This window comes from Corvus cornix, chromosome 2, assembly GCF_000738735.6.
Source record: "Corvus cornix cornix isolate S_Up_H32 chromosome 2, ASM73873v5, whole genome shotgun sequence".
NCBI classification, from domain to species: domain Eukaryota; kingdom Metazoa; phylum Chordata; class Aves; order Passeriformes; family Corvidae; genus Corvus; species Corvus cornix.
Window position 1 is genome coordinate 71,917,887 of NC_046333.1, and position 14,453 is coordinate 71,932,339.

At 43.1% G+C, this 14,453-nt stretch overlaps 1 protein-coding gene across 2 annotated transcripts in view; it reads right to left on the reverse strand.

Annotated features, from left to right (window-relative positions):
- CDH6 (cadherin 6) overlaps window positions 1-12,058 on the reverse strand; it is a 103,592-nt gene extending 91,534 nt beyond the window's left edge. The window contains exon 1 of one of the 2 annotated variants that reach the window (XM_039548900.1): window positions 11,843-12,058. The gene's annotated coding sequence lies outside the window, so the exon portion shown is untranslated. Of the gene's footprint in view, window positions 1-11,480; window positions 11,500-11,842 lie in introns of those variants that run through there. The other variant, XM_019286282.3, reaches the window with a different exon arrangement.
- Between the last annotated feature and the right edge of the window lie 2,395 nt (window positions 12,059-14,453).

The window sequence follows — 14,453 nt, forward strand, 5'->3', positions numbered from 1 at the left end:
GAATAAATTCTACTCTGTTCCACTAAGCTGCATGTATTTGGCCTGATTTCTTACACAGGAGAGTGAGCAATGTTTGGCCAGCAGATTTACTGGTATCTACTCCCCACCCCTTTCCCACCTGGTAGCATGCTCCTTTCTGGGCTGCCTCAGTAAGAGCAAAAAGCAACAGCTCCTGCTCTGTTGTATCCCAGAACACAGCAGCAGAATCACCCTGTGCTTCTCTCCTAGCAGAGGTGGCCTAGAAGCAACCTCATAAGCAGGACTGGGAGGCTTATAAAAGACTGGGACAGGGTTGGTACTTGCTGCACAAAGTAAATGTCAAACAGGAAAATTCCCCTCTGGGAAGGTATGTCAGGCGAGCCTTGGTCCTGTACATCTGGATTTTACTCCCCAAAGTAATGTTAGCTGGACAACATTCAGCTCCTGGTCTTGCAGATCTCAGCCTGACTGCCAACTGCAGATCACCCTCTGTCCCAGTGGACTTCAGGGATAGTGAAGAACAACTGAGTCCAGCATGAGACAAAAGCCATCATTTTGCAGGATCAAGCCCATCACAGGATGCAAGAAGCAAGTTGTCCCTCTGACACATGTGAGGGGATGAGGTACCAACAGATCAGCACAACAAATTGGTGCCTGCAATATTCACATAAGCAATATTTCAGAGGCAGCAATAATAATAATAAAAATAATAAATAATGAAAATATAAACCTGGGTATGGTTTCACTTAGATGCAAATCAAGATTTAAATATAAAAATGATAGGCTTCTGTTAATCCTTCTTAGGAAGTCATAAATTGTTAATCAGACCTTAGGCAGTGTTGTTTAATACCAACTTTAATAAAATAGCTGCCTGAAGCAGAAAGACAGTTGGGATCCTGACTCTAAAACTTTGGTAACCTCATCCACTTTTTTGTAGCCTGAGGCTCTTACACTACCATTGATACTAACTCCTTTGAAATATGCTCATTTTTTAGGTTGCTAAATTATTAAACACCTTATTAGTTGAAAGATTAGATGGAAAAAAGTCATCTCTGTATGACGGAAAATGGATTGGAAGAGGAAGGAAAAGTTGAGGGAATATTTACATAAAAGATACAGCTCTGTTGTTGATATACAGAGGTAATCCATAATCCATAATTCATTTAAGAAATGAACCCATCAAATTACATAACTACGCATGACAAATTGCTACTGTTGAGCTATCCTACAATAAATTACAAGGAATCATTCCTGTCAAGAATGTATTTTGTTTAAGACTAAAAAAAGCAATGTCTCTTCAAGGTTGTTTTCCCTCTTGTTCCATAGGATTTGTCTATCACACACAACGTCTCACACTTCTATCATATAATTTGATTGGGGTAGAAAAAGTTCCCTTGTATGGAGCAACTGCAAAGTCTCTCAAATTCAAACTGCTTTGAAAATTGTGAGAAAAGGGGAAAGGACAAAAAGGAAGAATGTTTCTTCCTCATTATTTCTTAATACTATTTGTCAGTCAGGTGAGCACATCTTTAGACTAAAGAATAAGAAACAGTCATTTCCTGAAGTGTGATGTCTTTTTAGTGTATGTCCAGAGCAGCTTGCTAGCATACTAATTGTTTCATTTAATATGCTATGCAGAGCATACTTACTACTTTGAAGTGCTTATTCATGATGTCATGGATATTAGTGTATATTTCTTAATTACACAACAGAACAATCTTCCCTCTTTCAACCTACACTTTCTGCTGCTCTGATTGGTTTCTCTAACTAGCCAGAATAATCATTTTGCCACACAGAAGCAGAAAAGGAAAAAAAAAGTAAACAATTTTAAAAGCCATTTTAATTTAATAACAAATTGGGAGCTGTACTTTGTGTTAAATTAGCACTGCAAGCCTCATATCAATTCAAGGCAAGGTTCCCTGTTCGTTACTGCTTAATTAATCAGTCCTGTTTCCATCTAAATGAAAAGTTTTCTCTCTTCCCTATCATCTCTAATATCTCATTTCAGGCAGCTCATCAAGTTAATCTTGCTTACATTAGCAACTTATTTCTAATGGCTCAGTTCAATTATTTGGTTGGAGCACGGTGCTAATAACACCAAGGTTGTGGGTTCAATTCCTGTACGGGCCATTCACTTAAGAGCTAGACTTGAAGATCCTTATGGATTCCTTCCAACTCAGAATATTCTGGGATAATTTATCCTATCCCAGTTTGCAGATGAATCCTGCTTGGTCTCTTTGCTTTGTTTTGGGCAGCTGGAAGTCAATTGTAAAACAGCAATTGCAGGAACAAGGTCATCCAGCCCTATGATGAGCCCACTATGTGAGGACAAGGACCTCCTTCAAACACACTGAAGTCTACTGAACTTTTGGCTTCCTGGTGTGCCTTGGCCTCCCTGAGGCAATTTGGCACCTAGAGATATGGTTCAGTGATGGACTTGACAGTGCTGGGTTCACTCTTGGACTTGGTGGTCTTAGTGGTCTTTTCCAACCTAAAACATTCTATGACTCAAATATGCACGGGGCTGAGCAAAGAATTGTTACCTTAAAAAACAACAGATGAGCATGAAACATTCCCATGGAAGAAGAGAAATCTGCAAGGGAAGGAGAATATGGAAAGTTGGGTGGTACCTGAAAGCATGTCCTCACTACCCTTTATGCAACATATCCTGGAAATAAAGTTGTGATAACCATGAGTTCTGCACTACCATCAGTAGTGTATATAAAAAAGTATCAAACATTCCACTATGTCACCTTTGAAGGAAGTAAAGAATAGGACTTGAACACCATCTGGTTGAGCATGTCCTCCTTATGCTGACCCCACCATTCCCAGAGCTACCATAATCTGGTACTTTTCTATCACCAGCAGCAAACCACACTAACTCTGGGACTTAACAAAAGACCTCTGGTGTTTTGGATTGCACCAAGTTGGCCCCAGTGAAACACCTACTGAAGCTGCTGTCACTTGTATGCACTAGTCTCTGTGCTTGCCTTGCTCAATTCAGCTTCCAGAATAAGTTTTCTGGCTGCTTCTAGTGCTGGGATGCCTGCCCACGTCAGGATGCCTGTTGTTAACACTGCAACCCCCCCATGCACCACCATGGCTCCAGCAGCTCCCTCCGTAGAGACCCACAGCCTACGAGACGTAACAGATACTTGCTCGGGTCAGGGCTCGAAACTAAATCTGAGCCGGAGGTGTCTGCATCACATGAAGGCTGATTTTAATGCCAGCTTGACAAATATAAATACTTTTGTGATAAACACAAAACACACAATATTAAATGACCAGCCCAAGAGGATGAAACCTGTTCTTCCTGAATAATCCCAGCATTTACTTTTGCTCATCCAGGACTCAGGATGTTATTGCAACAGGGAAGAAGGATGTGCAGCATATTTTAACCTTCTAGATTTGCAGCAATCAGCCTCTGACCTCACATTTACCAGCCTGGTTGAAATTACAACCTGCTGCTAAGGAAAACTCTGTCATACTTTAAAGTAACTCAGATATCAAGTAGCTTTGAGATATCCGAGATATCCAAAATGAATTACAGTGGATTAATGAGTAGCTGCTTCAGAAATCCTGCAAGAGACTCTAACATGTTACAATATCGTAATACACTTCATTTAATAGCAATATAAATTATGTGCTGAGAAAAGTGGGAGCCTGTTTTTGTGTTGTTTTATTGCATTTGGTTTTTTTTCCTAAGAGGAAGAGAAATCCTTCCTATAAATCAGAGTGCACACTTCTGTTTCTGATGGGAAACACTGCTCTGAAAATCACTGAATTTCAAAGATGCTTGAGATTAGATTGTCTGCAGAATTGTGCTGATGGCTGTAAATATTAATAAATATGATACACCAGGCCAGCTTTTTTCTTCAGATGCTTATGCCCTGCTTCCTCTTAAGTGCAGATGACCTGAAGACACAGGCACCAGGAGGAAGAATCTGAGCTAAGAACTGATTTTAGAGATACAATGCACAGTGACACTTGCACAAAGGAAGGATCTTCCCATTACATGCCAGCAGAAAGAGCCAGGAAGTGAAAATCTCAGTCCAGTCCTCTCTATCCCCTCTGCAACTGCTGATGGGAGCTGTCAGACAGCAGAGAATCCTTCCCCATGCTGTACAAATGATCCAGGGCTATATTGCTGAAGGGGCTTCAATGGGAAATGATGATTCTTCCTTACACAAGTTTTCCTTCCATCCCCATTTTGCGTAGTCTGTTATTTAGGGATATAAATTATACAAATATTTGGTGGTCATGTTGTGGTCACTGTGAAAATAATTGCAAAGTTGTAAGCACTTCATTACAAATCCTGACATCTTGATCCAGAATGGTACTTAAGTATTCAAACAGCCTTGTGGACTTCAGTGCAGTTTATTGGTACTTTTAAAAGACTGCTCTGGGACCAGGTATGATAAGATAAGTCAGAGAGAGAGAAGAACATGCTTTGTTTATGGCAGAAATAACTTGGTAATTATCAGCAGAGAGAAGGGAAATACCATAGCAGGGCATTCATATTATTTAGACTTAAATGGAGTTTAGATGAAATACAGGGTTTTATAAAACTGGTTGGCACAGCATGAATTGCTTAAAGGGATCTGGCTGGTGGACTTAAGAGTTGCTTCTGCATCTTTTTCCCTTTCAGCCCTGGCAGCTAAATTGAGCACGAATTTCACAAAAGAAATTTGCTCCCTGAAAGAGATTCTACCTCTATATATTCCTGCTCTGTGACCTGCCAGAGCACTCTTCACACTATGAAAGTGAGGAAATAGGTTCTCTTGAATTCTTGTAGAGCTTGATCAGTTTGTCAGGCCAGCTCCAAAAGCATTAGGTCATATTAGCTGGCACAGAGCTCAGGACCTGGTACTACTTCGATCTAAACTGGCCACATAAATTGTAAATTTACTGTGTCTTTTTTACGCATCTTTTTCTACTTCTCCCTCTATTTTATTTACACTAAGATCAATACCTATGTCAGGGGTATTGGTGTATACACCATGTCCTTATTCAAGTAACTTCCCTTTGACTCACCTTCATATCTATGTGCTAGGAACACTACTCCTTAGATGTTTACAAAGCAGGGGTGCTTTGAAATGAACTCATACAGGCATGGACGTGAACGAGAGATAGTGTGGTATGACCTCTGGCTGCCCCAAACCACAGGGAGCAGCATGCAGAATAGGCAGCCTTTTATGAGATTTTTTTTATCCCCTTCTCTCACACAGGCATAAGTAGGTGGGAATGTATGAGGCAGGGAATGGTAAAGAAATTCTGTGGCCAGTCCAACTCGGCCAATGCAGAGAGTAAGGTCACTGCCACCTTGCTTAGGGACAGCTCAGATTACTTTCTCCTGGGAATAAGACATTCAGTCATGTTTCAGACAGCTCTGGAGCTACCCAGCCTCCCCCTTCCCCTCCACAGAAAACATGGCTGAACAAACAAGCAAAAAACACCCAGAAAATCCTTTGGGGAGAGAGTGTCAAAGCAGATGCAAGGAGTCCTTGAGAAAAATAATTGGCTTTCTTTTGGATGAAAAAAAGGACCCAAATCTGACTTTTTCCCCCCCATCCATTATTGGATCAGTTCCAACAACTAAAGAGAGCAGGAGGGAGGCAGGAGGGTTGACTGCAAGCTGTACCTGCTGTAAGATCCTGGTTCAGCATCCCTGCTGTGTTATGATCTCCTCCTGTGACCTTGGGCAAGTCACTCACCTCCGTGGTGATTCACTTCCCCTGCTGTAAAACATGGTCAATTATCCAGGCCAGCCTCACAGTGGGGCTGTGTAGTGAAGACGTGGAGTTGTGGAGTACTTGAACAGGTCTTGCATGAAGGCCTCATGTCGATGAACAATACCTTGTCCCTTACTTGAAGCGAGACTCCCAAATGTCCACTGAGTATCTGTGGGTTCTTGGTTGGTTTGGTTTTTTTTTTTTCAGACTACTTCAAGCTATATCATTTTCTTTTTGTCTGTGAAGATACTTTTGTCAAATAATGATTGCCAGACTAATGACACCCTAAAGTTACAAACCACCAGGCACTCAAAGAGAATCAATTCAGTGAGGAAACAGATTTTACCTGAGTCCTTAGGGCAAAACTAAAAGCAACCATACTTTTAATTATTTTTGCTATGGTATTGGATCTAAGGGGATGAGGGAGGAGGACACATGGATATCTTCCTAAGCGACAGGGCTTTCCCTGCAGTGAGACTGTCAGTACAAAGTCTGGCCCCAGTGCAACACAGTGTCAGCACCCCAGCTGGGACCCACAGGCACAAGTGGTTCTCTCACCACTCCATGGCCTCTCATGCAAGTCTGGATCACCATGACCTTCAATGCTGAGTGGAGTTACCATCAGAGGCAAGTATTCTCTTTGAGTTTGGTGTTACCCTCACAACAAAGCAGAGCTACATGCTAATGATTGTGTTGATCAAGCAGCCTTTGTGCTTATAGTAGCTATTAGCTGCCAGTTGTAATGAGGGAGCAGGAGGTTCTGCTTTCCACCAGACAGGCACGCACCTGCATTACCTGGGGAAACCTGACTAGTGTTTAATTTCCGAGCTGATTTTCAATTCCTGCTGACCCTTCTCCTAGGTCCTCCTGCTCTGGCTCTGCGATTAGATGCAGAAGGGGGAATGCTGGAAAGATACACTACCTATTATCTCAGAGGCAGCTGTAAACATTACATCAAGATAATGAAATTAGTTTAGCTGAAAGGAATTACGGTACCCAGATAGTACAGGACGAATCTCATTCATAAAGTGCCCTCTTCTGTGCATTGCGGTGTGTCACTAGGGAAGAGCTGGGGGGTTACGATGGGTATTTATGTTGCAAATCAAATCTGATAGTCACGCTGGCTAGAATTAAGCATTTTCTGACTATATATAAATATATATGCATATCCTGACAAAGCAGGCTAATTAATCCATAAAATATTTGCCCACAATGCCAGAATAAAGCCATTATTGAACAGGTTACTTAAAACATAGCAAGGCTGGCAGTGTTCCTGAATGAGACCAGACGGAAATGTATATGCACTTTTGTCTATGAGCCGGGCGCAGAGGAGGGTGTCTTGTGGCTGGGTGTGAGGAAAGATAATGCAGTATCACTGCATCTTGGATGTTTCAGCATGGTGCTATCAAGTGCTCTGGCACTATCACAGTTAAGCAATCACTTCTTTGCTTAAAGCTTCTTTTTGGAGGTCCACCATACTAACTCAGGAAGGACACCATGCCAGATGAGCCTTTTCCATCCTGACTGGGCTTACAGGCTCCCCTCACCCTTCCCCATCAGCATTGCTCCTCACTGCTGCTAAGAGGGTTGCAGCTGCAGAAGAAACTATCCTTTATGGTTTGTTTTGAGAGAGAAAAATACTCAAGGAGCAGGCAGCTCCACAAGACTGGATGTACCAACCGGTAACATTAATTCACACCACTCTATAAACACTCCTGAACTTCAGTTATCTTAATTTTCTTCTGGTAATGGTCTTTCTAACAAACAAACAAAAGCATAAACTCAAATATTTACAGTCCTTGTTTGGGCCTTTCAGTGCCAAATGCACAGGCAGGAAAATAAATAAAGTGGAAGACAGCAGTGGCAATCATCCCCACCTGGAATAAGGAGATGGTCATGGGTACAAAGAGGGATAAGCCTGCCTGAAATGGGGAGGGGAAGTAGGTGATGGGTGATCAGGATTAGGACAGACAGCAGTGCCCTAGAGAAACTTAGGAACCTGAGCCTGGATGGATGCCAATAACAACCAGTCATTGGGGAAGAACCAAAAAGCAACTCTTAGGCTGAGATTTACAGCATAGAAAGCCCAACTGGATGTGAAGTACTCACATTCAAACTTTAAAAATGCTTTTATACAGCCTTTCCCCACCTAATTCCACTGCGGCATCACTCACAGCATAACTCAGAGAGGATGACTTTTTCTGCTGATGTTTTGCATTAATTATGCATTCTCCAAGGGTGTTTTTTAAAACAGGGACTAATAATCTGCCCTGTACCTTTTGTTACACAATAAAAACAACTAACAGCTGGATTTAATACTAAATGTTCAGTCTACATCTCATCTCTCCCCATTCCAAATGAAACAATGCAAGATGCCATACCTTTCTCCTCACTCAGCATAGTTTTTTCAGACCCCTTGGAAAGGTCTGCCATGACTAAGCATGCAGCATGAGCAAACCAGCTGCTACTGGATTTTTATCTCAAGCAGAACACATTTAAACTGGAGAATTGTGTTTATACTGCAAACTGAATCCTGCACAGAGTCAGCAGAAGAGATTCGCTCTGTGTGCTGCAGAACTCTTTGCTTCGTGCCCAGGATGGGGCACTCACTTTAAAGATTTATGCTGAAAAGATCCTGAATTTGGCCCCACCATGGCAGTCAGGATAACCACAACTGAGTTTATCAGCCCTGTTTCTAAGAGCTATGAACCCAAGAAATTATACAGGAAAAAGAAAAAGGAAAAAATAAGTAAACTCCAAATGACGCAAAGCTTTTGAAGACATAGGAACAGTTACTGCAGCTATCTAAATCTTCAAAGGGTTAATGAAGAAGTCTCCCTAACACCCAGCTTTCAAGGCAAAGCCCTTCCCGCACACTTATGATAATCAAAAGATACTGAAAACCAATTCTACTTCATTCTGGTATAATTGCAGCAGAGCCACTAGAGGAATTGCAACCATTATGTAAGATGAGGCACCATCACAGTGGGGCCTGCTGTTTCCAGTGCATTCTACCCACTCTTTTTTATAGATTTCAGCTACCTTTCATTTTAGTAATTAGCCACCATTTCCAAGGAGATCCATAAGTAATTTCCTGCACATCTTGAGCCATCTAGTGCAAGATTGCACTAGAAAGGTAACATAATTTAGAAGTAGTCAGCAAAGGGCAGGTGACACACTGAAAAATTCAGTTAAGCATGAGACAGGGACCACCATTTCATTTAACAACAGATAAATGTTGCTTGACCACCACATAGCACACGGGCATCCACCAGAAAACCCAACGGTGGTTCCTTCCAAACCCCAAAATACTGCAGGATTCTATTAATAAGCAGCATATCAGCATGCTGAAAACTTCTTCAGTCAAAGAAAAGACGATGTAGCACACTTGAGGGGACAGTGGTCTGGAGGAAGGCTCCTGCCCAGAGAAACCCAGTGTGCCCTTGAGAAGAGGGTTGCTCGTTTAGTGAAAGATCTCAGCTGGTGAGAGTACAGGCATATTCATAACTTCTATCAAGTTCACATTACTTTTGAGATCTTCTGCAGAAAGCAGGGGAAAAAAAACCCCACATTTTTTAACATGTGTATGTTTTGCTTTGAAGGAAGTCTCTCAACTAAATATTATTGAAACAGCAGATGGCAAAATGCAAACTTTATGACAGGGAAGGCTGCCTTGAGCGGCAGGTTACTATGTGCATGGAAGAGCTGTGCAAGGAAAGAAGGGACAGAGGGAGGGAGGGAGGGAGAGAAGAGTCAGAAGTTAAGATGCACATTTCTAGCTGAACAACTTGGTTAGAAAATGATGACCATGTCTATAAATGTAATCTTTAGAGTGCTGGCATGGAGATATGCAAGAGCTGTGAACTGGTGTGAAAACTAAAATACCTAGAGGGACTAATAAGTCCCTACGGGGACCCCAGTTACTTAAATGGCTGCAAAGGATAATTGCAGAGAGCTACAACAGGACTGAATCAATGCCATTTTCTCTGGGAAATAAAAAAGGGAAAAAAAAGTATTGCTGCTCTGATTACGTTATTCTGAAAAGACTGGCTGCTTTCCTCTTCCTTCCCCCAGCTCAAAAGTCAACTGCAAACCACTAGAAATATGTCCAGAAAGATTATGGTGCAGCTGAAAGCCAGAAGCATATGAGATTATATATTTACTGGTGCTGTGTCAGATAACATCTGAGAGAAGAGGAAAAAGAGATTCAGCCTTGCAGTCTTTATTAGCATGTTTGGGCTCTTTAAAGGAGCTATCCAATTGTGTCATTGCTGCCAGGCCTTTAAAACTGTATATATCCATGATAAAGGAATCTACTTAATCGTGATCACAAGCCTCCGAGCCCTACCCGACTCTCCTGTGACATGCAAACTTATTGCCTTTAAACAGGAATTAGAAAAAAAGAAATGAATAGAGATGCACCATTACCCATAGCATTATATTGCTCAGGAACAGATGTTAATCAATTTTATGGAATGTTTTAAGTAACATGCAAGTACTTTTGCACAGAACTGTCTGCATAACAGACATTTCAGCCCAGCAAATACATGAGATAAGCCTTTATCTTGACTGGGAGAGCTATGCCTATTTTGATTAAAACCAAAGAGGTCTCCACGATCAAGCAATTTTATTCCCTTGGAATTATGTCATTTCCAGAATGCTACTACACACAGTCCTGTGACAAAAGGGAATGGAAATAACCTTGCTCTTGATTGTAATGTTCTCCTTGCACAAATGTTCATGCGTGTAGCTCATGAGGTACACACGTAGGATGTACATTCCATCCTCACAGATTCCTGAACAGACAACAACCATACTCTATTCCAGCTGTTCCAGAAGAAGAGTAAATTTGGAGAAAGGACTGACCTTACACTCCGTAAGTAACTTGTACTACTCAATCTCTCATGCAGTGCTAACAGAACTTTAAAATCCCACACCACACACAAGTAAAAGGAAAAAGGTGCCCTATCTTCTTGATTTGTATAAAAGTAGTAGCTGTGCCATCGTGCTGGGAGTAATTTCGGTCGTTAAACTTCTCGAACCTTGAATGTCATCAGGAGTTACTTAGGTGACCATCCACTTGCACTTAAAAAGTACTGCATTTAACTCTCCGTAAAATATGGATTTTATTGCAGCAGTGACAGGACTCCTTTCCACAGCCACTGACCTCTACTGCTATTGCTTACCTCTTGACTCAACCTTTTGCATAAGAATACAGAGATGTAGTATGCAAACTGTCTTCCTCGCGTGTGCATCTAAGTAGGTGTTATATACATATGAATACATAAATAGTTCAACCTAGCTGACACAGAAAGTATGTTACCAGCTCCTTAAAACATTTACTACACCACCAAATTCAGTGCTTGCTTTCTGCAATTATCCAACTTCTTTCCTGTAAAAATGCCTCTACGCCTACCCTCTTATTTCCACCTCCTCCAGCACTCCCCAGCCCGTTCTTTTATCAAATAAAAGACTTCACATTTGTCAATTCCTGTAACGTCCCCAGATCTGCCCGCTCTGCCCCCTTCTTTTCACTGAGGGAGCGCCTCATTTCAACTGTGCTCTACATTCAGTTCTGCACTTTGCCTCGGATTTCGCTCATGATCCGAAGGGTTTTGCCCTGTATTCATTTCACAGCAGCTAGGCAGTATCAAGAAACCGAGACAGACTTTTAAAATTATTATTTTCTAGTTATTCATCATTTTGTTGTTGTTATTACTTATTACTGTTATTCTCTTCCAAGCACACACGACCTTCGCCCGCTCTCACCACCTCTCCTCGCCCGAAGTGTCTTGCTGGCTATGACAATCCCAGGAAAACGCCGCATCCCTTCGCCTGACTTACAGCGCCAGTAAACGTGGTCCCACACGTCCCTGAGCATCGGGCAGGGCGCGGAGCCCCGGGGGGGTCACCCCGGCGCGGCGGCGGGGGCAGAGCCCTCCGCAAGACAGCTGCCAACTTTGCAAAATAAGTGCTGTCCCCCCGTCCGTCCGCCCCCCCGCCCCCCTTAATTAGCATTCCCAATAAACACGGCAAAAAGAATAAGAGAGAAAAAAAAAAAAGGCAGAAGGCAGCTGGCTGATGAGAGCTACAACTTGCCCCTCCAGAGGTGCAGAGCCGCATCTCCTTACCGGCACGCAGGGACGACGCGGCCGAGCCTCGCCCGGGTCGGCGGCGCGGCAGCGCAGCTCCCCGGCCCCTTCTCCCGCCGCTCAGCCTCCCCGCCTCGCACTAGGGCTCCCGCTCGGCCAGCAGCACTTTTTAACTCCGGCATGCAGGCAGCCCGAGCCGAGGGGGCTCTCTATCTGATTGGTTTCCATTCACTGCTCCTGATTAATAAAAAAAAAAAAAAAAAAAAAAAAGGAGGAGGGGGAGGGGAAAAAAAAAGAAAAGCCAAACTCCTCCTCCCTCTCCGCTTGGCTCCCTGGCAGGCGCGCACACACACCCGCACATACGCGCACCCGCACCCTTGGCGCCGGCGCTGCGGCTGCCGGGGCCGCCGGAGCTGCCGCACTGGGGCCGGGGGGCGCGGAGCGGGCGCGGAGCCGATTCCTCCGGGCGGGCAGGGATTTGCAACTGAATGCGGTGGGAGGGCAGAGGGGGAGGGCTGTGCCAGGGAGCCCCCCTTCCCCCCGAGAGAGCAGCTCCGTGCTTGGGGTGGAGAGGAGCCAGCTTCTTCCCAATCGTTTGGTAGCGATAGCTAAAGCGGAATAAAATCGGGGGAGGGGGGATAAAGAGGAGGCAGAAGCATGTTCCTCTGTTTGAATTGTGTGTTTGTGCTGTGCGGCTTCTCATCCTCCGAGCTGGTCTTAAGTCCTTCTCTCGACACCTGAGATGCCCTGCTGGTCTTTTCCCACACTTCCCAGGAAGTTCCTGGACTTGATGAATCAAGATATTTCGGTGAATTTTTAATGGAGATGGCACTTCGTGGGGGTGATCGCATGTGGTGGTTTCTATGTGAATGGAAAGCAGCGGAGGGGGATTTTCCAGGTGCCTGCCTTTGCTTGGTCCCTCTCTTCCCAGAAGGCTCCCCACTGAGGAGGTTCTCCGTAATGTTAATGCAGAACGGTCTGAAATCTCAGCTTTTGCTGTGGGACTCGTGGAGCCTCTCTGCACGCATGCATTTTGTACAACCTCTCCCCCCCACAAGCCCCTAAATACAGCCTGAAATAAGGCTTTAGGTTTTCTTAACCTAAATATTAAATCACAAGATGGAAATTGCCTGCCAGTTTATTATTTACCTGACAAGAGTCCACTCCAGCTGCACAGTGTGTCCCCTTAAGATTCATGGCAAATGTTGCAAGAAGTGAAGCTTTCTGCCGTTTGCCTCTCACATCTCCACAGTCTTATGTTTGACCTTTATGATTTTTTTCACTGCTAGTAAATCTAAAGTCATCTTGTTTTTCTTTCTTCTTCTATTCCTTTTTCTTCCCTTGCTCCTACCCACAATTTCACAATTTTTGCATGCTGTATGTCTTAAGGATGGGTCTGTGCTGGCTCTAAGCCATCTTTGTGTCCTGTTTCTGAACTATTTCAAGGCTTTAGTATGATTTAAATACCCTGAGCGCCAGGAATTCAGGTAGCAATCTTGCTGCTTGTGCTGTAATTTCTACAGTGCTGCAGCACCATGTCCACAGCATAGCTGAAACTGGTGCTGGGCTTGTAAAATGTGGACAATGTAAAATTTTCTTAAGGAAGGTTGTTCTTTAAAGTTTGATCTTTGTGTGCTCTCAAGACTAATCAACAAGAAGGGAGATTTAATCCATGAAACACATCTAACAAGCACTCTCTAAGTGATGTCCAGGTGTTAGAAAAACAAATTACTTGTTGGTAGAATTGCCTTGTTAAGGTTTAGGGCCTGACGTGCTACAGTGATCTCCGACCTAGGGGAAGGTTACCAGAGCTTGGGAAAAAGGATATCCATTGATAGTGGACACAAAGAATGCAGAATTTGTAGGCCACAAGGACAACTGGGAGACAAGGTAAGGAATAAACTAATAAAGCTAACTCAGCAATTGTGCTGAAATCAGCTCCAACTGGGTAAAAGGTAATTCTGGCAGGGAGAGATCATGAGTGCCGACTCACGGACCATCGACCCAAGAAATCCAACAACTCAAAAGAAAAGAAAGATTGAGCATGCAGATTAATTGGCATGAGAAGCAAGAGAATCATTAACCAACAGAAGATAGGATACTAATTAATAGAGAACTATGTAACTTGTCGCCAATGAACACGAATTCATTTGTTTGCTGAAATGTATAAATAGTGAAAATTTGATTGTTGGTGTGCTTGATTTGTGGAATACCACCAAGCACCCAGGCTTGTACAACTGTGAAATAAAGAATCAATGTCTCTCTTGAGTGTGTAATTATTGTCTTGTTGTACACCAGGTAACAAATCAGATTTTTGTGGACAACAGGCTCCTTAAGAAAGCCTTCAAGCTATTCCGCACAGTCACTGTGTTGGCAGAATTCTTCTTTTAAGGACTCTGTATGATACCTACAAAAGGCAAAGCAGTGTAAAGAAGCTGGATTCTGCTTTGCATATATTTGTGAAATCTACTTAAGCAAATCACCTGGAAAACCCACTTAGATATGTACCACTGCCATTATCTGGCCATTTTAGTCTTTCCACAGCTGAGTTTTTCCAGCCTGCAGATCATTCTGGTTGCTCTTCTTTGAACTTCCCCTAGTTCCCTCATTATTTTCTTTTTTTTTTCAGCAATGACAGGTCAGGAACTCA